The sequence below is a fragment of the Orcinus orca genome, chromosome 7, assembly GCF_937001465.1.
Source record: "Orcinus orca chromosome 7, mOrcOrc1.1, whole genome shotgun sequence".
NCBI lineage: Eukaryota > Metazoa > Chordata > Mammalia > Artiodactyla > Delphinidae > Orcinus > Orcinus orca.
In genome coordinates this window covers 18,477,394-18,501,827 of record NC_064565.1, presented here as the reverse complement: position 1 = coordinate 18,501,827, position 24,434 = coordinate 18,477,394, and the positions used below count along the sequence as shown (strand labels likewise).

Sequence of the window (24,434 nt, the reverse complement as noted above, 5' to 3'; positions counted from 1 at the left end):
AGTTGAGACAATGGAACCGGTCTTTTCTTAACTAGTATGGTCTCAGGAAATGCATGTTGGTAAGTTAACTGACAATTTCAACTTAAAGGTGCCTGCAAATTCTGGGCAGAGGGTTAGGAAAAAGGGGTGTTCTTTAGGGTTGATTTCAAGACTCCACCTGGTTTCCTGAAGTTTGCATGGCCTAGAAAGTTAGCATCCAGGTTTATGTTTCTGCAGCTTGGTCATGATTGGGTTCTTTGTTAACAGAGCTCCAGGGCTGCTAAACACAGCAAGTGGTAGCCCTGTCAGCACCCAGGGGCTCCTGGGGTAGTCCGTTTCTAGCATTTGGATTCTACAAGATGCCTTTGAAAAATTTAATACTAACCAATCTGTCATCACTGTTTCTCAAGAAAAAGCCACAGTTGATCCCCCTCTTAGTATTATTCGTTTGTCCTTTTATTTATTCACCAAATATATATATTCAAAAAACAACCGCAGGTTTTGCATTATCCACTGGGAACACAGATCACAAACAATTACAATGACTAAAAAAATTCGGGGGGTGGAGTGTTAGGAAAGGCTCTCTGGAGGAAGTAATGACGTAGGGATGAGGAAGATATATGAAAACATTATCCAGGTGTAGTCTGGAAAGCACTGTGGCAGGCACGGGGAGGGGATGCAAGAGAAGCCCAAGTCTTGGTCCCTGCCATTTGGAAACTCAAAATGAAGTTAAATGGGCAAGGCAACCTCGTATGAAATGGTTAAGAAACTCAGACGAGCAGTAGCTATTAAGTATCCAAATGGGTGGGATAGATTTTAAATTCTAAACAATACCTATAAGGTGAGATCACTGGTTTAAGGGATCTGGGGAACTGGAGATACTTCAGTTTGATGAAGAGTGGAAGGCTCAGGATGAGAGCCTCACCACCTAAGGCTACCTCCTGGGGAAGTGAGTTCCCCGTCATTGGGGGTATTCAAGCAGGTCCAGAGGGCCACTTATGGATAAGGTTGGGTGGTCAGGGGAGGTGGCAGAATTCATATACATAGGAGAACAGTGTGTTCTGAGATTCAGTTGTTCAAATACCTCTCATGATTTTTGTTATACCTCAACCCCAACCGTGTTATGATTTAGTCACTGTTTTAAAGAGATATATTTTAAAAGAAGGTCAGTGCAGATCAACATTTACAGTGTAAATTATCTCTAACATTTTAACATTTATTAAGCAAAAGAAAGTAATAAGGTGTAAAAGAGTGTGATGGATCCCATCACTTGTGTAAAAAGATATATATGCGTATATATACATATATATATGAATAGGTTTATATATATATTTTTTATTTATCACCTATTGCTAGAAATTTTCAAATTATAAAATAGCTGGTAATGCTGATTGCCTCTGGAATGGGATACTGACAGTTCAGAGCACATATTACCGACTCAAAACAATTGAAAGAATGAGAAATATTTTAAAAACTCAGTATCAGTCATGTGCCCTTTTGTATATTAGAATGTATGCTATATGTCCGCAGAAGGAAGACTTGAGAGGCTAACACCAAGAGGCTGCCTTTCTTTTTTTTTTTTTGGCGGTACGCGGGCCTCTCACTGTTGTGGCCTCTCCCGCTGCAGAGCACAGGCTCCGGACGCTCAGGCTCAGCGGCCATGACTCACGGGCCCAGCCACTCCGCGGCATGTGGTATCTTCCCGGACCGGGCACGAACCCGCGTCCCCTGCATCGGCAGGTGGACTCTCAACCACTGTGCCACCAGGGAAACCCCTTGGCTGCCTTTCTGTATTTTTCTATATTTTCCAAAATTAGTCCAGGGGACATACATATGGTTTTTGATTTTAAAATTGTGTTCAGTGACATAATTGGATAATGGAGAATAAAGCAAACAGGTATAAGAGGTAGGAGGAAGTAGTGAGAGCTCCACACAGACTGAGAGTAGAGATGGGAAGAACCATGGCCTCGAGGGACCTTTGTGATCCAAGAGGGAGTTTCAGCCTGGTTGGAAAAGGTTGGACCAGGGATTGGGGTGGCGGTTTCACACGTGGGATCAGAGACTGACCTCCATGTTCTACAGTGAAGGGTTGAGGCGTAGGGAATGGCTTTGGCTCGAGAAGGAGCCCTGGAGGCTGAGAGCAGAGCAGCGCCTGTGGAAAAAGAATGAGGAAGCTGGAGAGCAGGGGGCACGGGGAGGAGTTAAGCCTGAGGCAAGAGGGTGGTGATGGGACCCCACCCGGACGCCAGGGCCACTGAATTGCACGGTCCCGGGGGCAGCTTTCAGTTTGCGGTTATAGGCACAACCTCAGTAGCTGGACACAGGGTGAGGGCAGGCTTAAGGGGACCCAGAAGTGACAGTTGAGGATGGGCAGTGGGGAGGCAGGGCCTTAGGAAGGGTCCTGCACTGGGCTGAGCTGGGGCCCGATGACGAGGGGACAGGTGGCCAGTCTGGGAAAATCTGGCATGGGGGAGCTTGTGTCCCAACTGCAGAGGTGGCACAAGCTGTCCTCCTGAGGTGGAGTGTGACCTTGGTGCGTCTGCTGGTCAGCAATGGGCAGACGAAGTCGCTGTGTTATCCGCACGTGGTTCAATCATGCCCGTTCCAGGGGGTGTGGGCATGCCACACTTTAGGAAGTGCTGGCTGGATTGGAGGGGGGCACTGGATGACCTCAGAGGCCGTAGAACAACAGGAGGTGTACGATTCTAGGAAACTAAGAAAAGTCCTAGCTGACTTGAGTTGTTGAGGTGGCAGGAGGGCCTGTGGTTTCCGAAGACGGAGAAGACAAGCGGGAAGGAGATCTGTGAAAAGTAGGGCATCTCCTCAGACTTGATTTGTTGGATAAATGCACGATGCCCTGAGAGGAAGGGCCTCGGGCGGCAGAGAGGAAGAGAACAACACCCTTCCCTTTTTCTCGTGGTTGATGGAAGGGGTCCCGCCTCAGCGGGATTTAGTAAAAATCAACTTGGCCTTCCACCCTGATCCAAGCTATTGAAAATTCCGGTTCATGTAAGCCATCTCTCTCAGATGGCCTTACCAGTCTCCTTGGAAATAAACTTAAGGCCTCTCAGAAACCTTAAATTTGAGGCTCGAAGAACATTCTTTCCCACAGTTCTGAAACCTAACACTGTATTCCTTTCTCTGTTTGGGATTCCAGCAGAGATGGCTGCTTCCCTCTCTTTTCAGACGAGGCAACAAGATGACATACTTTCCTTTCTCCTAATTTCCCTTAGAAGAGAATGACATTTGCTTATACAGTTCTATTTTTTTCCTTTTGGTTTTTAATTATAAAAAGCTTCTAGCCGCTGATTTATTATATAGGGAACGAATTGTGTCTTTGAGACCCACTGCACTGTAATTACTTGAGTTAGCACTGCAGATATCTATGCAGGGGCCAGCAGTCAATTTTGACTCAGAATAGATAATACACGGACTGCTATTAAGTTTAATGTAGATTAATGTGAGTTGCTTCCCTTTGCATGTATGTACGCAGGTACCAATAATTAAGATTAATTTCCACTAGATAGAATGGCCTTCACTGTGCACAGTGCCAGAAAATGCTTCTTTAATAGCTGTTAATTGGATATATTTGCTTTGATGGTGAAATCCTGATTAGTCTTGTTACCCCGAAAACTCCCCTCCTTGCTACTCCCACCCCTGCCCACTCTTTAGGAGAAAAAGAGATTGATGATAGCAGAGTCAGAGCTTTGGAGGTGATGAGCTCTTCTGCACCCTTTCACTCAAACCCACCCCATTCACTCCAGTTCTGAGTGAATCAGCCCTCGCTGCTTCTACTGGCTGAAGGCCTACTGTGTGCTAGGTGCTTTATTTACAGGTTCATTCCTAATGACAACAGTGTGAGGTGGAAATGACCCCCCTGTTTATACAAATGAGGATCTGGAGGTTGAGCCAAGTTAAGACATTTGCCCAGATCACAAGCTAAAAGTTGGTGAGAGAATAGGGATCCCAGTGGGTTCATTCTCCGAGTAGATACATAAGGATTTTAAAAATGGCCGAGATGGGCCATTATGCTTTTGGCACTGTTGTTCTTTTTCTATTTTCTTGTTTCTCTAAAGGTCTTCAAGCCTGAACTGAAGCAACAGCTCCCTCATCTTCTCTGTGTCTCTCTTCACTATCACTCACCCCCTTCCCTGTATGGAATGGTTCAAGGCCAATGAGAAACAAAAGGCAAACCCTCAGTTAGTCAGAAGCACCAGGACAAAGCCCATTCATTTCTTTAATGGGTCTCAAAGGCTGGTTTATGTACGGCAAAGTTGTGAAATGGTAATAGTTCTAGAGAGAAGCTCTACTTCTCCTTAGCACTAATGCCCCTCTCTATCCCCATTCTGCAATGGGAGCTTCCTTCCTTATATTTGCACGTTTTTCTCATTGCACAGGTACTCTTATAAAAAGCAAAGTTCCCTGGCAACAGTAACTCATAACCGGCTTCTACTGGCTAACTCCGGTAGTGAAGGGATTTGGTTAAGGGAACCATATGAGAAGGAGAAAGGCACCAAGATGAACGTGGCTTTTCTCCACTTTTGCTCCAGGCTGGTGGAGCCTCCAGAATCCCTGAGGTACCAGAGAGAGGAATGATTCGGGGCACCCAGCTTGCTGCTCTCCTGCGGCTCCAGGGAAGGACTCTGCTGCCTGGAAGCGTTGAATCGGAATCTTGCCTCTGCCATGGATGACCCGTGTGACCTTGGTCAGCTTACTCAATGAGCTGATTACTAATTGAGCCTGAGTCTCCTTTCCTTCAATACCACCTGATTTCCAGGTTTTTTTTTTTTTTCCTCAGAGAGGAAATGAGATAATCTGTGCTAAGTATCGCACTTCACGCAGGAGTGGCACATTCAATGAATATCACTTCCCTTCCCATTTCTAAGGACTGTGGCCCTACTGATGAGTTCAAGGAGAAGCAAATACCTACATGAAAGTTTTCTCCCAGGGAAGCTGAATATACACTGACACCAATGGGCAGAAACAAAAATTCTCTCTAGGTCTCAAATCCTTCCTCACACGAAAGTGAGGAATTTGGCCTCAGTCAGTGGAGTACCACTGGCATTTTGAATGGGCAATTTCTCATCACTTGGGACTGTCTCATCTGTTAGAGCACATTTAGCATAGCTTGTCCTGCCCACTAATTGCCCACAGCACTCTCAGCCATTGCAACAACTCACTGTCACACTTCTTTTTTTTTCTTTGCGTTACGCGGGCCTCTCACTGCTGTGGCCTCTCCCGTTGCGGAGCACAGGCTCCGGACGCGCAGGCTTAGCGGCCATGGCTCACGGGCCCAGCCGCTCCGCGGCACGCGGAATCTTCCCGGACCGGGGCACGAACCTGCGTCCCCTGCATCGTCAGGCGGACTCTCAACCACTGAGCCACCAGGGGAGCCCGCTGTCACACTTCTGAGTGCCCCCAGGAGACACTGCTGCCACTGCGGTTGAGGACCCCTGTTGGGTTCCTAGTTCTAATATCGCTCATGGCTCCCTGTAGCCCTTTCCCCAGCATGGGGCACCAGGAGTCAGACTGCCTGCCTGCAAACAGCCTCTAAGATTGAGGCTCTGCTGTGGAGCTGACAGTCCCTTGGCAGGTGCAAGCTTCTAGGACTGGTGCAGCCACCGCCTTCCTTTCTCACCACTGGCGGCCGTTATCAGCCTGGCTCCCAAGTCCTCACCTGACACATTCTGGCCAAGGAGTCTTACGGTTGGGAAGAGATGAAATGCCCTGACTTCTCCTTTATACTCTGTCCCCATGTGGCTCCGAGTTGAAAGGAGCGATTTAAGTCTTGTGTCCCACCTATCTTGGGTCTTAGAGTTTCGTGGGCCCCTTTGAGCAGGAGTTGAAAGTGAAATCAGAAAACAAATATTATTGAAGTTTAGATACCAGGACATGATTTAGGAGACAAGAGATGCTGGATTCAGAGGTCTGCAGACAGACCAAGAACCTGGCAGCAATACTGGCATTTCAAGATGTTAACAGTTGGGGCATGATACATTAGCAAGGAGCGGGACCTGAGTGGGAAGCGCAGGATTAACCACAGTAATGCAAGTAATCATAGAACTGGGAGACCTGGCAGAGCAAAGCACTGGTGGCCTACGTGAGGTCTGCTCTGGCTTGAATGAGCCAGACAGACCCTGAGAGCTCAGCGTGACTTTCTTAGAAATGTGCAGTATAGAATCGTTGAATTTAATTCTGTGATTTTGCTGTGTGCAAATGGTGGGAAGAATTGAGAGACAGTGACATGCCCTGAGGCTCTGGCAGGGACGGTAGCCTGACCACTTGGGGCTTATGCCGATGCCTGCTGTCATTGGTGAATGTGGGCAACAGCTGCTGCTTCAACAGCTCCTGAGGCTGGCACTGCTATTAGGGTTGGAGTTTCTTGTGTCCCATTATTAAGGGGCATTGTTCGGACCCACTCCTGCTTTGATTGGGATATTGGAGATGGAAGAATGGATGGATGGAAGGACAGGTAGATGGAGGGAAAGTGGATAGAACGAAGGAAGAAATGGATGGATGAAACCTGAAGTATAAAATTGAATAGGAGTGTTCTGTGCAGTTCAGGGTTTCGTGCTCAAGAACGGAACTGCAGAGACAGAGAAAACCCGGAGATTGACAAGGACCTAGGAAGATTCATTAAAAGAAAAAGAAAAAAAATCCCAACCCTTGACTACACTCAGTATGAGCTGGGATGTACTCAGAGCTAACACTGAAAGACACGCATAAAGCCAGCTTTAGCACGGTCACAAACCTCCTGCATTTCAGTCTGATAAACTGCTTCAAGAAGGTCGTTTTAACACAGATTAACAGGAACATTTCTTTTCATTCTATTAAATTATTATATGGAACATGAGGTAGTTACGGATTGGAATTATTACTGGGACTAATGGGTGGGATGTACATGGAGGCAGGTCTAGCAGGAAATTTATCATTAAAAGAGTGTCCAGTGATGAGGTAGACTTCCTGGTGACCGCCTGAACTCCTGGTCATTGAAAACGAATTGTCAGGCAGGTGGTGAGAGTGATTCCTGCACTGGGTCAATGGTTGGACCAAAGACCTCTCCGTTCTCATTTTAATTCCTAGGTTTTATGTTTCTAGAATCAAGAAGGACTTAGATAAATTCTTATGTGGCAGATCCCATTATAAGTTCTTACTAGAGGCTGAAATATAGTGTAGTACAAATTTATGGAGTGACATCAAGGAGGAAGGAAGGGAAGAAGAAAGGAATAAAAGGCCGGTAACTAACATATCCTGTGCTGGGACCTTTGCTGGAGCTTACATGGTCTCATTCAATCCCCACGATTACCCTGGGAGGTAGGTGTGATTGGGTGGCACTCTCAGATGAGGAAACAGATGCCTAGAGTGGTGAAGAGACTTATCTGAGGTGACACAGTTAATTAGCAGCACAGATGGGCTTTTTGCCTAGTCTTTCTGAAGCCTAAATCCAAGCTCTCTCTGCCGTGCCAAGTGCCTCCTAAAAGTGCACTTGTGGGCTTCCCTGGTGGCGCAGTGGTTGAGAGTCTGCCTGCCGATGCAGGGAACGTGGGTTCGTGCCCTGGTCCGGGAGGATCCCACGTGCCACGGAGCGGCTGGGCCCGTGAGCCATGGCCGCTGAGCCTGCGCGTCCGGAGCCTGTGCTCCGCAACGGGAGAGGCCACAGCAGTGAGAGGCCCGCGTACTGCAAAGAAAAAAAAAAAAAAAAAGTGCACTTGCCTGGAAATTCCCCGGGTGATTCTGTCCACATGGCTCTAGCCAGGTGGTCTGGGGTCTGAAGTGATGTGACCTACCTGACCTTCTGCTGTTAGCACCTCGAGGCAGGAGGGCAGAGTGGCTAGTGCACTGAGCAGTTAGAGGTTTTCCCTGCTGCTCAACTGCAAAATAGGTACCACACTCTCTCCCAGTTGTCCCCTCAACAAATATATCACCAGAAAATTATAACTGAGTAACACTCTATTACTTATAATTTTTTGACATCATATTTTGACTTGGAAGTCAAGAAAAAAGCTTCCTGTCCCAGGGCCAGATTTTATCCTTTTTGAGACTGTTACTTTATATTAAAAGGAAAGGAAAGAAGGAAAAGTTAAATTATCTCTAAAATCTTTAAAATTATATACATTTGTCATGTAATATATAATTTAATGTAAAATATATGTGTATATATCTGTACGTATACATATGTATATATACATCTGTTAATATTTAAATCAACGTCTGTTTATCTACACTAGTATCAGCTACAGTGATATAATTATCTAATAATCTAAAAACAGAAAATAGTTTAATATCAACTGTTCGGCTTTAGAGTGCGTTACTTAGTGATCCTGCTGCAGATTTACTTAAAATAACAATAAAATACAGTTTGTCCACACCCAGCCCTCAAGCGGTTCTTCTCTTGGGTTACATGCTCCACTGGGTGGCAGAGGGGCCCTTGCCAATCACGTGGGTCAAAGGCAGATCGTCACGACTGTAGAAATGAAAGTGTCTGAAATGCAAACTCTGGAAAAGCCATTTCCATTACTTTTAGCCATGCCAGGGACGGTATGGGGGTTTCCCTCGCCTCTGTACATCAGCTTCCAGACACCAGCTCCACCCTCCTCCCTCTGTGGTGGGCCCTATTACCAGAGTGCCCACAGGCCAGCGCTCCAGCCAGGAGGGGGTTAAAACCAACATTTGCCGATAAAGAGGTAAACATATTTACATTCCTCTCTTCACACTTTATGCATATGTCATGCAGTGAATAGTTTTAGAGGTCTGTTTGTACTATCTCTCCAGAATTTTTACAGTCTAGAGGACACAAAATCTCTATAAAGTGACTTATTGAAATAGAAGCAGATTGGTAAAAACGTTTCCCTCTTATGAACTGTGAAGAATGATCCTCTAAATGAAATCAGGAAGGAACTGGACAGAATCTTGTTTAATGGTCTGACAAAATGAATCACAATGATTCCAGACATCCATCACTGCTAAAAGGGAACCACAAATGATCTGTGAACCACTATATATTGATTACCCATGTAGTACAAGTGTCGGATTTAATGTTCACACACCATAGAGAGGCGGCAGGGACAGATGGTGCCTTAACTCTTCTTTGATAGATTTTAATGGTGAAATATTGATTTCTATCTGGCCAAGGCCTGCTGTTAGGGGCCAAAGTCATTTGTTGGGTATTGCTGGACACCCAGTCGGCCCAGCGTAATCAATCATTTTTGGCAAGGCAGGTGAAAATTCAGAGGGAAGCACCTTGGAACCCAAACTGGCACGTGATGTGTCTGGATCCAGCCACCTAGAGAAAGAGAGAGAGAGAAAGAGAGAGAGAGAGAGAGAGAGAGAGGGAGGGAGAGGACTCTTGGAGATTGTGCTTGTAAAGAATTATTAATGATAAGACATGTTTACTGAGGAGAGTCGCAGCGAATCAGAGCTGACATGAAATAGTCTGGGAGCCTCGTGGAGAAAATGAGCCTCTAGCTAAGAGGGACTATATTTTATTTAAACATCCTTCTAAGGCTGAGAACTCAGGTAATCTGTTGTGTTACAAGCCACTGGCTGTTCTTGCCATCCAGAGAGATAACACTGAGACGCTAATAGGAACACATCAATCACAATCAGGCCGCAATTCCAGTGGTGTCTCTCCTCCCAGCTCCTCTTTAAGCTCCTTAATAGCGGTGATAACATAGTTCGGGGGCCGCTGAGAGGGGCTCTCCCCTCTGAGGGTCATATTCATAAAGTGAAGAGCTTGCCAAGTCAGCACCCAGGGAAACAGGTCTGTGCCGGAGAATCCCGTGTGAGGAGAGAGGGAAGAGCATGGGCCATCTGGGAGGGTTGGGATCCAACAGGAGAATTTTCTGTTATCTGTGGTCCTCCTGGGTTTTGTGATGTCAATTCTGCCTCCTTCCCAAGAAAGGGGTGTGAGCATGTGTGTTACATGTAATTATTAAGTAACAAGACTCATTTTCTTGGGCAGCTTGTAAAAACGTTTTAAAGGTGATCCCCAAATGGCGAACTCCACATGTTTGGAGTGATGGCAACCTCTTGGGAATCGGTGTGTGACTTCCCAAGAAGAACCTGGGACAGGGTCGTGTGAGGCAGATTGGGGCAGCCGGGGCAGGTCCTCTGAGCCTCTGCAGCTCTGTGCCCATCTCTAGCCTGTCGCCTGCAAGACCAAGCATCTGTTCGCTGGTTTGACTTTCCCGTAGGCTATGAGCTACAGGAGGTGGCAGTTGTGTCTAATGAATTGTTGTATCATCAGTACTAATATACGATCCTGGGACTCACAAGATATTCAGTATGTGACCACGGCTGAATACATACATGCAGGTGTTTGTGTTGAAAGGCAGTCAGTCATACTGCTTTAGTCATAATGCTTTGCACCATTTAAGTGTCCATCTAAACGTATGTGTTGTGTGTGCAAATATACACATTCATGAAGGAATGCACTGACCTTAGAAAGACGTGTAACACATGTTTCATTTATTTGTGTGATTTACTTTCTAGGAGACAGCATAGTGCAAGATGACAGCCTGTACTCTAGGGCCAGACTGCTTGAATTCAAATCCTGGTTCTGTGCCACTTACTAGAAGATGACTTTGGACAAGTTGCTTCAACTACATGTGCCTCAGTTACCTCATCTCTGAAATGGGGATAATAGTACCTATGTTTCAAGGATTCAATGACTTAATAGATGCGAAACATTTATAATATTACCGTGCATACAGTAAGCATAAATGTTTTATATTACATATTTATGTTTAAAGTGTATAATTAGCCATGGCATTACATTCAAAATCTTTATATAAATATGTACATATGCATGGAAATAATCAGCCTTTAGATGGTTGACATTAGGAATCCCAGCCAATAGTTGCCTCACTCTCAGTGATACAACAAAACCTGAACTGAGGGCAGGGAGTTTAATTTGGTGGTTGTTTGGAGGAGTGGCAGGTATTTTGATTCATTTGTAAATATGTATACTCTCAAGCTATCTCATATTGGGGCTTCAAGGAGCCTGTACTTGCCTGAGTATGTTTATCTCCCCAAACCTGTTTGCAGGGGTGAGTGTCTCTAGCTGAACAAGGGTATATGTGGGAGCACACATACAGAGCTCTGCAGAGCAGGATGAGGCCAGCTTTGCGGACTGCCCCGGCTGTGCAGCCTACCCCCAGATGCCAGCGTGCAGGAGGAAGAGCCCGCTTAGATTATCTTGCTTACCTAATGATTTTTGCTTCACTGCCTTGCTCGATTGTGTTCACCAGGATGGCAGGCTATTAAAATGTCAAGGCACATTGAATTGTTGTTATCCAGGAGAGAGACCTTTCCAGTCAACCTGTGTTCTGGGGGTTGCATAAACTCCAAGAAGGCGATTGGAGAAAGGCTTTATGGCTTTTTTACATAGATGGGGGTGAGCAGGGAGGTTGGGAGAGGGCCCTGGGAGGAGGAGAGGTGGGACACTAGTCGGGGTTTATGGCAGCTGGAGTGTGTTAATTAAAATGCCAGCTCCTCAAACAGGTATTGGTGGCTCCTTGCCTTTGCATTTATGGGTAACCGCAAAAGGGCCTCGCTGTGCCATGCGATGCTGCTGTGGTTTAAAGAAGGGAGAGGGGCGGTGACTCCCAGTGGGAGGTGGAGTGAGGCTGAGAGGCTGCAGTGCAGCGAATCGGGGGTACCAAGAGCAATTTTATACGGTAGAAATACCAAGGAGGTACATCGCCGGTTGGCAAGAAGGGCTAGAGAGAAAAACAAAGGTTTCCTTGGCGCTGCGCCTGTCCCAGCTCTGCGGAGGGCCACGTTCTCTGCACCACGGGAGGTGGTGGGCGTTTGGGGGGGGGGTGACAGTATTGAGCCACCGGCGACAATGTTATCCACGCGGCACCTCTGGCCCGGTCTCTCCAAAGCCAGCTGGGACAGTCTGGAGACGGTCTTCTTTTCGTGCCGTCAAGTCTCATTTGCCCAAGGATTTATTTTCCTTCCGGGGGAGAGGGAGAGAAGGGGCAAAGGACGTTCTCATAAAGTATTCAGCGATCAGAGCCGCCGAAAGCTCCAAGCAGACATTCAAACTTGCCTGGATTGACTTTTCCCCTTTGTTCACATCATCTCACAAACATTTGGCTTTCCCCGGCCACGTCTGTTTCGTTTTTGTTTCAGAGAGACGGCTTTGTTTTTGCTTGGGTCTGGCTCTGCCCGGCGCTCCATTGGTCCCTCCCCCTCGCCTCGGGCACCATTGGCCGCGCCAGCTCGGTGGCCGCGGGGGACGCGAGGCGCCGTCGCCTTTGTCAGTTTTATCAGCTGGAGTTTTATGTGCGCGCATCTCTGTGCGCGCGCGCGCACACACACACGCACACACACGCCCGCGCTCATTCCCCGCCCACCCACCCCGCCAATTTCCCTGTCTCCATCCCGATAAGTCACACCCACCGTCATTCTCAAATCCTCGCCCTTCCTCTCCAGCCGTGCCCTCCGGAGCTCTTCACTTTAGTTTCTGGTCCCTGGCGCAGCCCATTCTTCTGGCTTAAACCAAATCTCACACACGTTACCAGCTTCCCTTCCTGCCGGCTTCTCTCTCACCTGGCTGAACATGTCCAGAGTATCTTTGTAAGGCTACGGTCTGACTCCCCCATCCTTGGGTCCTCCTTCCAGAAGGCGGATGGAGGGCCCCGGGAGTGTCTCTGGCCCACCAGCCCTGCTTTGGTCTGTTTTCCCTAACTTCTCCCTCCTAGCCCACTGTTCCCAGGGCCCAGCCTAACGCTCCCTCGTTCCCCTCCCCAGCGGCTGAGGTACCTTTCATGGAATTTCCAGGGCCCCTTTATCAATCCCCTAGCTTTATCATGCTTTATTGAAATATCTGTTTATTTGTTTTGAAGCCCTACAAACTTGGTAGTTCACTCATTCAATCAACAAATATTTGTTGAGTATGTACTCTAAGTATTAACTACTGTTAAGTATTATTGGGATATAATGGGAAGAAAAACAGACACAGCACCTCCTCTCCTGGCATACGTATAAAAGGTTCTCTGCGTCAGGCTACCGTGTTCTATTCTGTAACCTGGGACATACAGAGGCTCAATACATTTGGAATGGATGGATGCAAGGAAGAATACATCCTCTCCCTGCCCTCTTAAACAGCTCCATCAGTATTTTCTCTTTGCTGTTTCATTATGCAAAACACAAGCACACTGTGACAAGCTTGTTAGCAGATCTTACTTTCTCAAACTCCTGTATATCCATGATCCCCCTGGGTCTCTGAAGCCACCCTATGAGGTGGCTTTGGTCCATTTCTAGCGTTCCATTTTATTAAGGCTCAGTGAGTTCAATGCCGAAGGTCAAATGGCTCACTACTGATGGAGCCCAGCCCAGACTTGAATCCTGGGCCCCTGCACTCCTAGACCAGCGCCCTCTAGATGACACACAGGCCTGCGTGTCTCGTGCCCACCACATGCCTCCCAACCATAACCCCAGGAAAATGGCAAAAGGGGGAAAAGGCTGATCCCCTCCTCCCATTTAATTCTCTTTCAGATGCCTCCTGGAATCTCCCTGGCACAAGAGGTATTGCTTAAGAGGGAGGTTGATTTAATGGATGTGAAGATAGGATTTCTTTTCTTAGCTTCTCCTTAGCTCCTATCCTTGCCCCCAGTGATCTTTCCGGAGAATGGCTGGCTCAGCTTTAATTGGATTTTCTGAAAGTCACCAGGAACTTGAGGCTGAGCGCCGTGCCCATCACCAGGGTCAGTTCATTTCCATGATTAATTTAATTAATATAACTAGGTGGTCTCATGTGCCTGGGCTGAGAGGGACAGAGCTCCCCAGATGCTTTCTGGACGCTGCTGATGGCAGCTTTGGTTCCATGCTAGACACCTTAACCTCATCTGCTTGTGGCGTTTGAGGTCCCGGCTGTGTGGCCAGGCCAGAGCTTCTGGGACCCCGGGCTGCTGCTGCCTTGAGCCTATAGCTGCCACGGGGGGAAGGTGAAGAGGGGTACACGGGAGGGACTGCGACCCCAGCAGTGAAGCACAGCTCTGCTTCTCCTCTGCTGCCCTGCAGACAGCGTGGGCTCTGTGTATATCAACTGGGGTTACTTGGGGTTCATCTCTGTGAGTTCCAAGTTCCTTATCTGTCAAATGGGAATAACAAAGACCACCTTACAAGATTGCCACAAGAATTCAAGGAGACAGTGTCTGTAAAGTGACCATCTCAATGCCTCATACAGAGTGCACCAAACCCCTATGTGTTTCTCTCTGGTGTAAACACACACAAAGGCAGACACATGTATGCACACGCACGGTCACGGGCTTCTGCCTCCCAGCCAGGCTCTTTGTCTATTCACGTCCATCTCACGATTTTCTAATATGGCTTTAATTCCCTTCCTCCTGCGCTCTCTTTCCCACGTCCTCTCTGCATTTAGCTGCGTGTTCTGCCCTTTTCATGAAGTTTTCTCATGTGGGTTCTCCCCGATGACAGGGAGTCGTGTGATCTGGGGTCAGTTCCTTACCTCTTTGGGCAGGTGCCCCTTCTCTCTGGTCAGGGGCAGCTTTCCTGGCCATGTCGTCCTGTTCTGTAGTCATTCACCTCCGTGTCTGTCCCCCATCAGATTCTGGGCCCCTTGAGGCAGGGACTCAGTGAGCGAGCAAATAGGGGAGACTTGGAAAGGGTTGGTGGAAGGAAGGAGAGCAGGAAGGACTCGTTATGATACGAAGTTGGTCTTATGAACGTCACTGGATGTAGGTGGCCACCACTGGCCCCTACACAGCTGGATGCAAATTCAGCTGGATGCCTTCCTCCAGCCAGGGGATGGGCTTGCCCAGTGGAGGGCAGGGCTGGCTTTCAGACCTCATTTCTCTCCTTGGCTCTGGTGCAGGGCACACTGCACAGCGTGTGTGTTATGCTGTAAAAGGAGGCCAGGATGCAGTGCAGGCTGCCCGGGCACTGGTCTGACTCACTTTGCCTGTTGAAGTCGCCCAGGCTTCTCCTGTTAAAGAAGTCCTTGCCCTTGGCCTGCTCCATGGCCATAGAGCTGCAGTGAGGCGTGCATAGCTCCTCTCCAGTGTGACAGTGCCACCTGCACCCCGGTAGACATGCTGTCCTCTGACAGTGGCCTCCACCTTCACAGTAGTGGGAGGAAAGAGTACCTCCTAACCTCATGTCCCTTGAAGGCTACCCTCATTGGACGACCTTTCTGCTTTAATATTATTGTAGAGGATGGCAATCATACATATAGCTTCTTTTATTAAGTGCCTGGTTAATACTAATTAAAACTAATGCCTAGGTAAAACACTGTGTAATGCTTTTGCTCCCCACAAAACTCCATGGAGGAGAAAAAGTCTCCCCATTTCACAGATATGGAAGTTAAGGCTCAGAGAAGTAAGAGTGAGTGAAAGACACCTCCTGGCACCCTGTGGTCTGCTGTCCTCCGGGATGGAGCCTGAGCTCTGGGGTCTCTGATCTGGGGATTCTCTTTAGTGTTTGGCAGATGTCTGGGTAGGACCTAGCGGTTAGGTGGGAAAGTGCATCTCTGAGTCGGGGGGCAGATATGGTTTGAGGAACAGGCTGGGTTACAGCTTTGTTTAGGCAAGGCCTGGCCCAGATCAAAACCATATGGACACTCCTGTCCTAAAACAGCATCTCTTTTCTTCTTGCCAAAGAAGAAAAAAGAGATTGAAACTTTGAGCTCCCAGGAGGCAGCACACACTTGGAGGTACTTTTCCTAATATAGCTTGTACGAATATGAAACACTTTTGTCACTTTTTAGAAGCGGGAGAGGCAGAAAAAGGTCATATTTTCATCTCTTCAAGTTTCCAGTAATAAAATGAAATTGCTTTTTTCTTAATCTCCTGCCCTTTCAGTAAGTCTCAATGCTCTCAAGTTACTAATTTTTCCATGATTTCCTGAAATTTCAAGTCGCTTTCCTCTGCTGAGGGCTGGCGTTTGCCATAGCCTCAGGCTGAATCTACCAGCAAGTGACTTTTTAGATAACTTAAAATAAAAATCCATTAAGAATGGCAGCATTGTAGGGACTGGGGTTGGGGGGGCGGTAAGCCTATCTCTACAAATCTACATAGAAAACACAGACAGACCTGAGTTCAAAAGACCGTCCACCCAATTCCTGAATCTCCGTGAGCCTCAGTCTTTGCATCTGTAAAATGGTGGCAACTATAAAGGCATCAGAGGGACACCGTGGGGAGTGAATGAAATGACATGTGTGAAGGAGTGGGACAAGATCTGGCCCACATCGGGCTCTCCTAGACGTTTATCTCTCTCCTTCCCGGTCATTCTCGCCACCTTGGTCCCCGATATAGGCTGCTCCCGGGTGACACTTGTTTGATTTAACTCCTTGCAGCTGTTATGGGTTCCATGCCTAATTACTACATTTTCACTTAGATTAGTGAAAATAATCTAGTGCATCTCATAAAAATAATTAGTTCGTCTCATACTCCCCACTACAAGTGGGGTCCCATCACGGATAAATTTGCAGTGCATCTCTTCTGCTAACTTGGCTATCTTGGGTGTTGCATTGTTTTTGTTTTGTTTTGTTTTGTTTTTTTTGCCAACATTGAGTTTTATTGTTTTGGTTCACTTCTGATAATACAATATGTGTTAGCAGATTTTTAAGATGCTTTATTTTACATGCATTTAATCATTAACAAAGTTGATCATTTGCAGAGCTAAAATATTAAATATAAAGTTGGTCTATACATTTTTTTAACCCCATCGTACTCCATTTTCCCTTTTTATAGCAAATACTTTTTTTTTAACATCTTTATTGGAGTATAATTGCTTTACAATGGTGTGTTAGTTTCTGCAACATAACAAAGTGAATCAGTTATACATAAACATATGAGTGGCATGGATATATGTACACTACCAAATGTAAAATAGATAGCTAGGGGGAAGCAGCCGCATAGCACAGGGAGATCAGCTTGGTGCTTTGTGACCACCTAAGGGGTGGGATAGGGAGGGTGGGAGGGAGGGAGCTGCATTGGTTTAAAGCTGGCGGCTCACAGAGAATGGAGGCTCTGTTACACTTTCTTTGCATCTCATGCCATGTGGCCACTTGACACTTGTCTTTGAACACCTGACCACTGTAAACATTTGACAGAGGCAGTCTTGCTTAGTGGTTATGAGCACGGAAAGAAGTCTCTGACACTGAACGGGAACACACTGATGAATCCCTCTGAGCCTCAGTATTCCCGTTGTTTCAATGGGGATAATGGAGACTATCTCCCAGGGTTAGTGTGGGGAAATCACAGATGTGAAGAGTGAGCCCTATGCCTGGTACTGAGTAAATGCCTGATAAACTATAGCTATTATTTTTGTGGTTGCTATTTTTATTCTTAATGCTGTGTGAAATTATCAGCATTATCTATCTGTCTGTCTGTCTATCTACCTATCTCTAGTGAAATATCCCTAGTGATTTCCATTATAATTTCTGAGTAAACCATTCTTCACAAAACAATGGCTCCAAGACAGAATAAAAATGTGCCGCAGACACTTCAAGGAGCATTTTCCCCTGTGCAGATTATGAACGAAATACATTTAATTTGCTCACTGCATCTTTAAAGAATTGTTTAAGGCCAGTCAGCATTTAGAATTTTTACCTGAACTTTGCAAAGCAAATGACACAGTCAAATATATTAATATAAGCAAACATCTTATTAGCCTTGAAAAGTTAGTTTACACACGTAGCAATGATTTGTATTAACAGCAAAGGAGCTATTCTTCCTTCTAGAAATTCTATTAACTGTCCACCTTCATGTGTCAAAGAATTCTTCAGAGAGGTTCTCATCTGTTCATTCTATCATAAATATTTGCTGAGCCACAGAGGATGTGGAGATTAGCAAGATACAGTTGGTCCCTGCCCTCCAAAAAGTCTTGGTCTGGTGGGGACGCCAACCTGGATCAATACACCTATGCTCTGGTAGAAGTACACAGAGGGTGTTATGGAGTCAGAGGGAAGGGGCTTTGTATCAGGCTTGAGGAGTGGTAGAAGAAGAAAAGAGAGGTCAGGGAAGGCTTTGTTGAAGAACAGAGATAACTGTGCCACAGAGAGGAGGGAGAAACACCCTGGGTGTATTGGGGAAGAGTAAGTAGTATGATGGAGTAAATGAAGGGAGGTGAGGCAAAGATACAGGTTGAGCTCCGAGATGAGCTCCAGGACCAGAGTCAGGCCAAGGAGTGTGGACAGGATCCCATGAGCTGCCAGGAGGAAAGTGATGAGATCACCTTTGTGTGTTCGATTACTGGGAGGATAGAGGATGGACTTGGGAGTGTGGGGAGGGGTTCTGCTGAAGCTCGGAGAAAGGTAGAAAATTGCTTCTCACATGTGGTCCAGGGACCAGCAGCATCTATATAACCTGGGAGCTTGTTAGAAATACAGACTCTTTATCTCCTCTATAGACCAACTGAATCAGAGTCAGCATTTTAACAAGGTCCCTGGGTGATGTGTAACCACACTGCATTGGGAGACTCTTGGAAAGGTCGGGACTGAACTAGCATGGGGCAGTGGCATTGCAGATAGAAGGGGATGGATTTAAATCCTGTCTAAGTCTCTTTCCACTGAAAAGTGAAATGATTTAGCAGGTAGTAACTGGAGACTTTGGGGGTAAGTTATCTTTAGAAGCTGCTGTGTAAATGTGCATTTTGGGACATCAGATATGTAAGTTCGTTAACTGCCCAGAGTTTATTAAGAAGTCCTAAAATGTGCTAAAAGGAAATGTGAAAGATGAATTGCTTATGCAGGGCTAGAGAGAGTGCTAGGTAAATACCATCTGAGGAGATAATTTTAAATGAGTGGGTCTTCCTTAGCTTGTTCTAATAGGCTTATGGGTATGTAATGTGCTTGGGGGTAGGAGGTTGGGGCCATGGATGGATAAGCAGTATTGAACCAGTGAATGACTGGTAAGGCCTGGGGTTGGGGGTGACCTGTCTTTTAGAACATCTCCATTCATTCAGACATTCACATACTGAATATTATGCGAGACACTGGGAATACAGAGATGAACTAGACAGAAGTGTCACAAACTGAAGGTGTTTTAACAGCCACGTGTGTGGACATGGGTGTACAGCAAGAACAGCACCTTGCCAAGCTTTTCACGCTTGGCACATGTTCTTAAACACATGGGTTCTGGGCCAGAGACACCCACACTCCAAACTTTTCTTCTTGGCATCCTTGGGCAAATGCTATAAACTCTTTGTGCCTAAGCTTTCACATTGCAAAATTAGAAAGATAACACTCCTCAGAGTAGTTATCAGGAAAAGATGAGCATGTGTGTGTAAAATGCTCAGCAAAGGGTATCAACCATCAACATCATCACCATCACCATCATCACCATCATTATTATCATCATCACCATCACCATAATCATCATCATCACCATCACCATCATCATCATTACCATCACCATCTTCATCACCATCATCATCACCATCATAATCATCACCATCACCATCACCATCACCATCATCACCACCATCACCATCACCATCATCATCATCACCATCATCACCATTATCATCACTATCATCTTCATCATCTTTGTTGTTATATTATCTCTCACTTTGCTTTTAGTCTTGTGAGAGGTACCACAGAAATACAAAGCACACATTCTCAGCTCTCAAGAAATCTCCTACCTAGTTGGAGAAAGAGTACACACCCATGGGAGATGGATCACCAACAACAGAAACTAAATATAGGCTCAGGCCCATAGAGGGGCAGGCCATCAGTGTGAGGGGCTCTGAGGAAGGAAGGTGCACTCCATGGGCTGGGATACCCAGGAAAGGCTTCTGAGGAGAGCTGCTGTTGAGGCAGGAGCGTGAGTGAGAGGGCCGAAGCTCCCTCCAGTCCCACTGGAAGTAGGACAACAGCTGTGGACCCCTGCAGATTTGGGGAGAGAAGGATTGATTGACAGCAGCCTTTTGACATAAGGCTCTCGTTGTCCACAATGGGAGCAGTCCAGAGGGTGGTGCCAGCTACTTCTTGCTCAAGATCCCTCAGCAGGTGAGTGGTTGTGCTGGAATAGGATCCCAGTGCTCCGGCACCTGAGTTAGTGCTCTTTCCACCTCAGCAGTTATGTGTCTGCATATAACCCCCAGCATATAAGGAGCTCCCCAGTGCCCAGGGGGGAGGGGTGGGGTTACATGCACAAGGTGGATAGAAAAGGGCACCGGGCTCTGAGGATGATCAGGCATGAGATCCAACCTCTGTCACTATCCACTGGGTCCCCTGCAACCTGACTCTCTTAATGGCTCCTCCTGTCTCTTCCTCAAATGTGTCCCAAGGACCTACTGTATGCAAGGTCTCGTTAAATGTTGGAAATGCAGAACTGAGTGTAACCTGCAGCCCCTGTCTTCAAAGAGCAGGTGTGGAGAAGGTTTTCAAGATAAGAATGAAACTCCACTTGGTTGGCTCAGAGATCTGAGGTTCCATCATAAGCCTTGAGAAAGCACACAGTGATTGATTAGCAATGTCTGCCAGGGATGTGAGAAGAGACAGGTGGTTGCTCCAGACCTGTGCATCTTTCTCCAAAAACATGTTCTGGACCTTGAGAATGTTTACATTCGTGACTCACAGCCCTAAAATCTCATGTGCACTAGTTAGTGCAATGATGAGATCTTAGCACTAGAGATAAGAAAAAACAAAACTCATCCACTAACCAAACAAAACCACAAACAGAAAACATCCCATCCAACAAACAAACAAACGAACAAAACACCAATCTTTCTTCCCCCTTAAGAATCCCTAGCATCATAAGAAGCTTAGACTTTCCAAAGGTAGCTGTGTTTAAAATGTCTTCTAAGGGAGCCTAGAGAAGGTTTTCTTCTCCTGAATCCTCCAGATTTTACCATTGGATTTATATATTTTCTCTGAAAAAAAATCCCCAATTTTATAGAATTTGTACATAAAAAACCCTCCGCATTGCACTTGCCGTGGCCCCCACTTCCTGATCCAGCACTTGGAAGCCTCTGATCTAGCCCTGCCTCCTGTCCAAAGCCTCTGCTTCTCTTCATCCCCTGCAGGAAACCACTGAGTCAGTCTGCCCTTCGAGAAGAGGACATCGTGAGTAATGCTGCATGTACAGGGTAAGATGACCATGACAAGTGGTTGCCCCTGGTCTGTGCATATTAAGGCAGAGCGGCAGTACTCTTAGAAAACCGTCGATAGTAGGAGGAAGGCCGGGGTTTACTTTGCTGGAAGTGGGATGGCTTTCACAGATCCATACACACTCTCTGAGCCTGGTTTCCCTTTGTGACCACGAGCATACTTCTGAGGCTCCTGGCTGCTGGCAGCTGTCCAGCCTTGACCCTGGATTGGAGCTAAGGCATCTGGCTTTTGTAAACCAGTCTGAGGCCTTACTGACCTGGTATGTGAACCACATCAGGAAATTGCCCAAAGCTGTACAACTTCACAATGTTCACAGTGCCCTGGAAATTCCCAAGTGCGGAGGCGTCCTTGATACAGGAGGAAAGACAAACGATTTGAATGCAGACAGATCTGAGTTCATATCTTATAAGCAGCATGACACTGGGTGAGTTGCTCCCTTGGCCTTAGTTACTTCATTCATAAACTGGGATATACAGCCTACCTCATTTGTTGGCCAATGTATGTGAGCCAACATATGTGTGACAGTAGTATTAGGTTTGCTATGAGTAACTGAGACCCCAAATGGCAGTGCTTAAAGAGATAGCAGATAATTCTCCCGCTTAAAAGTCTATAGTTGTGCGGCCTGGGCTGGCCTGGAAGCTCTTCTCTGCAAGGTTCTCAGAATCCACTTTCTTTCTGTTCACGTCTCCACCATTCCTAAAGTTTGTCCTCGTCTTCATGGTCTACTATGATTGCATCCACATCCACGTTCCAGCAGAAGGCTGGAGAAAGGTGTGAAAAAGCAAGGCAAGAGACATGGACAAACCATCCTTTAAGGGAGGTCCCCTGACCCTTTCACACTCTTCTGCTTATATCCTATTAGCCAGAACTGAGTCACATGGCCACGTCAGCTACAAGGGAGCCTGAGAAATATAGTATTTATCCAGGTGGCCATGTGACCTGCTGAACATTCCTTATTTATGGAGGAAGGGAGAGAATCGATTCTGGGGCCCAACCAATCTCTACCTGACTTTATGAAGCACTGAGAACTGTGCTTGGCTAAGTGATAAATCCTTCCTTCTTTCTACTCATTGCCATGCACGTGCTGAGAACAGTGTGGATGTGGTTTTCCATTTCAGTCTGGTTGCTGCCTGCACATGCCACTCCAGGTACTTTTTCCTAAATTTACCACCTGAAGAATTTGTGGCAGGAAGAATTCCTTTTGCAGCCTCCTTGAAAAGGAGCTGGTGAGTGTTTGATGAGGGTCGGTTTCTTGCTCATAAGCCACCTGGACTAGTGCATGTTTCCTACAAAGTCACAAGCTGTTCAGTGACTTACACAGCTGCCTCTGTGCGCCAGGAGGGATGCTGTGGGAGGAGCAGGCCTATCACACTGAAGAGGGGGCTGATCCCAGCCTGCACTTCTTTCAGGAAGAAAACCTGTTTCCATGATACGCCTCACCCCTCCTTCTTTTGTGTTCTGGGGCATAAAGGAAGGTAGTAGCAATTTGTTTTTACCAATATTTACCCAGTGTGCTCTGCCAGGCAGTGGGCAAGGCATAAGTGTGGGCATAGACACACTGGGGGGTACAACTCATTGCCCCTGACCTCATGAGCTTCCAGTAGTTGGGAAGACAGATATTAAACACACGATTGCCCAACTCATCCTTTAATTACAATAATATCTAGACTTCACCACCCTTAATAACCAAAGCACCACTTTGAACACCTGCTTCCTTCTCATCTGCCGTATCTGAACAGGAGTCCTGGACTTCTTTCTCGGTCACGGCTCTCACATGAATTTCCCCTCTCACCTCTCACCCCTGTTGGCCTGGCTCAGGCCCGTGTGACTTCCTACATATAAAATACGAGGCTGAGTGTGTGGGCTCAGGAAGGAGGCCACCTGCACCAACTCCAGGCCCTACTGCTTTCTGGTTCAGTGTGACTTGGGGGTTACTTGACCTCTGTGCCTCAGCTTCCTCCTTTCAACATGGGCTGATAACAGACTGTATTCATTTACCAGGGCTTCTGGAACAAAGTACCACGAACTGGATGCTTAAGCAACAGAAATGCGTTGCCTCTTAGTTCTGGAGGCCAGAGTCTGAGATCATGGTTGTCACCAGGGTTGGTTCCTTCTAAGGACCATGAGAGACAATCTGTTCCAGGCCTCTCTCCTGGCTTCAGGTTGTTTGCTGGTAATCTTTGGAGTTCCTTGGCTTGGAGATGCATAACTTCTGTCTCCGCCCTTATCTTCACATGGTGTTCTCCCTGTATGTGTGTCTGTGTCCAAATTTCCCCTTTTTAAAAGGACGCCAGTCACATTGAAGTAGGGGTCCTTTCTATTCCACCATGACCTCGTCTTAATTACATCCGCAAGGACCTTATTTCCAAAAAAGGTCACATTCTGAGGTTTTGGGGTTTGGGGCTTCAACATATGAATATCTGGGGGACACAATTCAACTCATACACTGCACATCATTGTGGGCACAAATGTGTCACATGCATAAAGCCCTTAGAACAGGGCCTGGAACAAAGGACGTGCTCAGGATTAGGAACTGTTATTTTTAATTGCGATTTCTTTCTAACTGGTCTTCCAGCTCTGATCTCTGCCTTCCAGTTGCTGAGATGATAGAGCTTTCTTCAGCATGTCCCTGCTCAGACCACAGGCCTTACCATGCATTCATGCTTCTATATAATCTTGCACAAATGAATCCAGCTTTTCTCCAGATTCCCACATTACATTATTTATAGCTTTGTCATATAATTTATAATCTCCTCTGCACTATGATTTACTGTGAAGGCTAACAGCCTCCCAAGTGAGCTCTTTAAGGCAAGGACATTATTGTTTAATTGATTCTCGAATGTAGATCTATCTGCATTCATTTTTGTAGCTCTCAGGTCCACAACAGTGCCAGGCTTCCCCTGGATTCTGTGTGGGGCTGACAAGTGCTCCTTGTTGGTGTGTGTGTGTTGGGGTGCACAAGCACGCATGTATTTCTGCCTAGACATTCTCCTGGGAGGGGCAGCAACATGTGGTAAGAGAGTCCAGCTCTGTCTGCTGTCTTAGTCAGTTTGAGCTGCTGTAACAAATTACCATAGACTGGATGGCTTAAACAACCAGCATTTATTTCTCACAGATCTGGAGGCTGGGAGGTCCAAGATCAAGTGCTAGCCGATTGGGTTCTTGGTGAGAGCTCTCTTGTAGATGACTGCCTTCTTGCTGTATCCTCACATGGTGGGGAGAGAAAGATCATCCCTCTTGTGGCTCTTCTTACAAAGGGCACTAATCCCATTCATGAGGGCCCCACTCCCATGACCTAATCATCTCCCAAAGGCTCCACCTCCAAATACCATCATATTGGGCATTAGGGCTTCAACATGTGAAATGGGGA

At 46.6% G+C, this 24,434-nt stretch overlaps 1 long non-coding RNA gene across 1 annotated transcript; it reads right to left on the bottom strand.

Moving 5' to 3' along the window:
* Positions 1-8,861: 8,861 nt before the first annotated feature.
* LOC117203911 (uncharacterized) lies at positions 8,862-12,211 on the bottom strand. Its single transcript, XR_004486867.1, has 3 exons — positions 12,072-12,211; positions 11,185-11,237; positions 8,862-9,262 (listed from the first exon to the last, which is right to left on the bottom strand). It is a non-coding gene; the product is annotated as an uncharacterized LOC117203911 (long non-coding RNA).
* Positions 12,212-24,434: the final 12,223 nt, after the last annotated feature.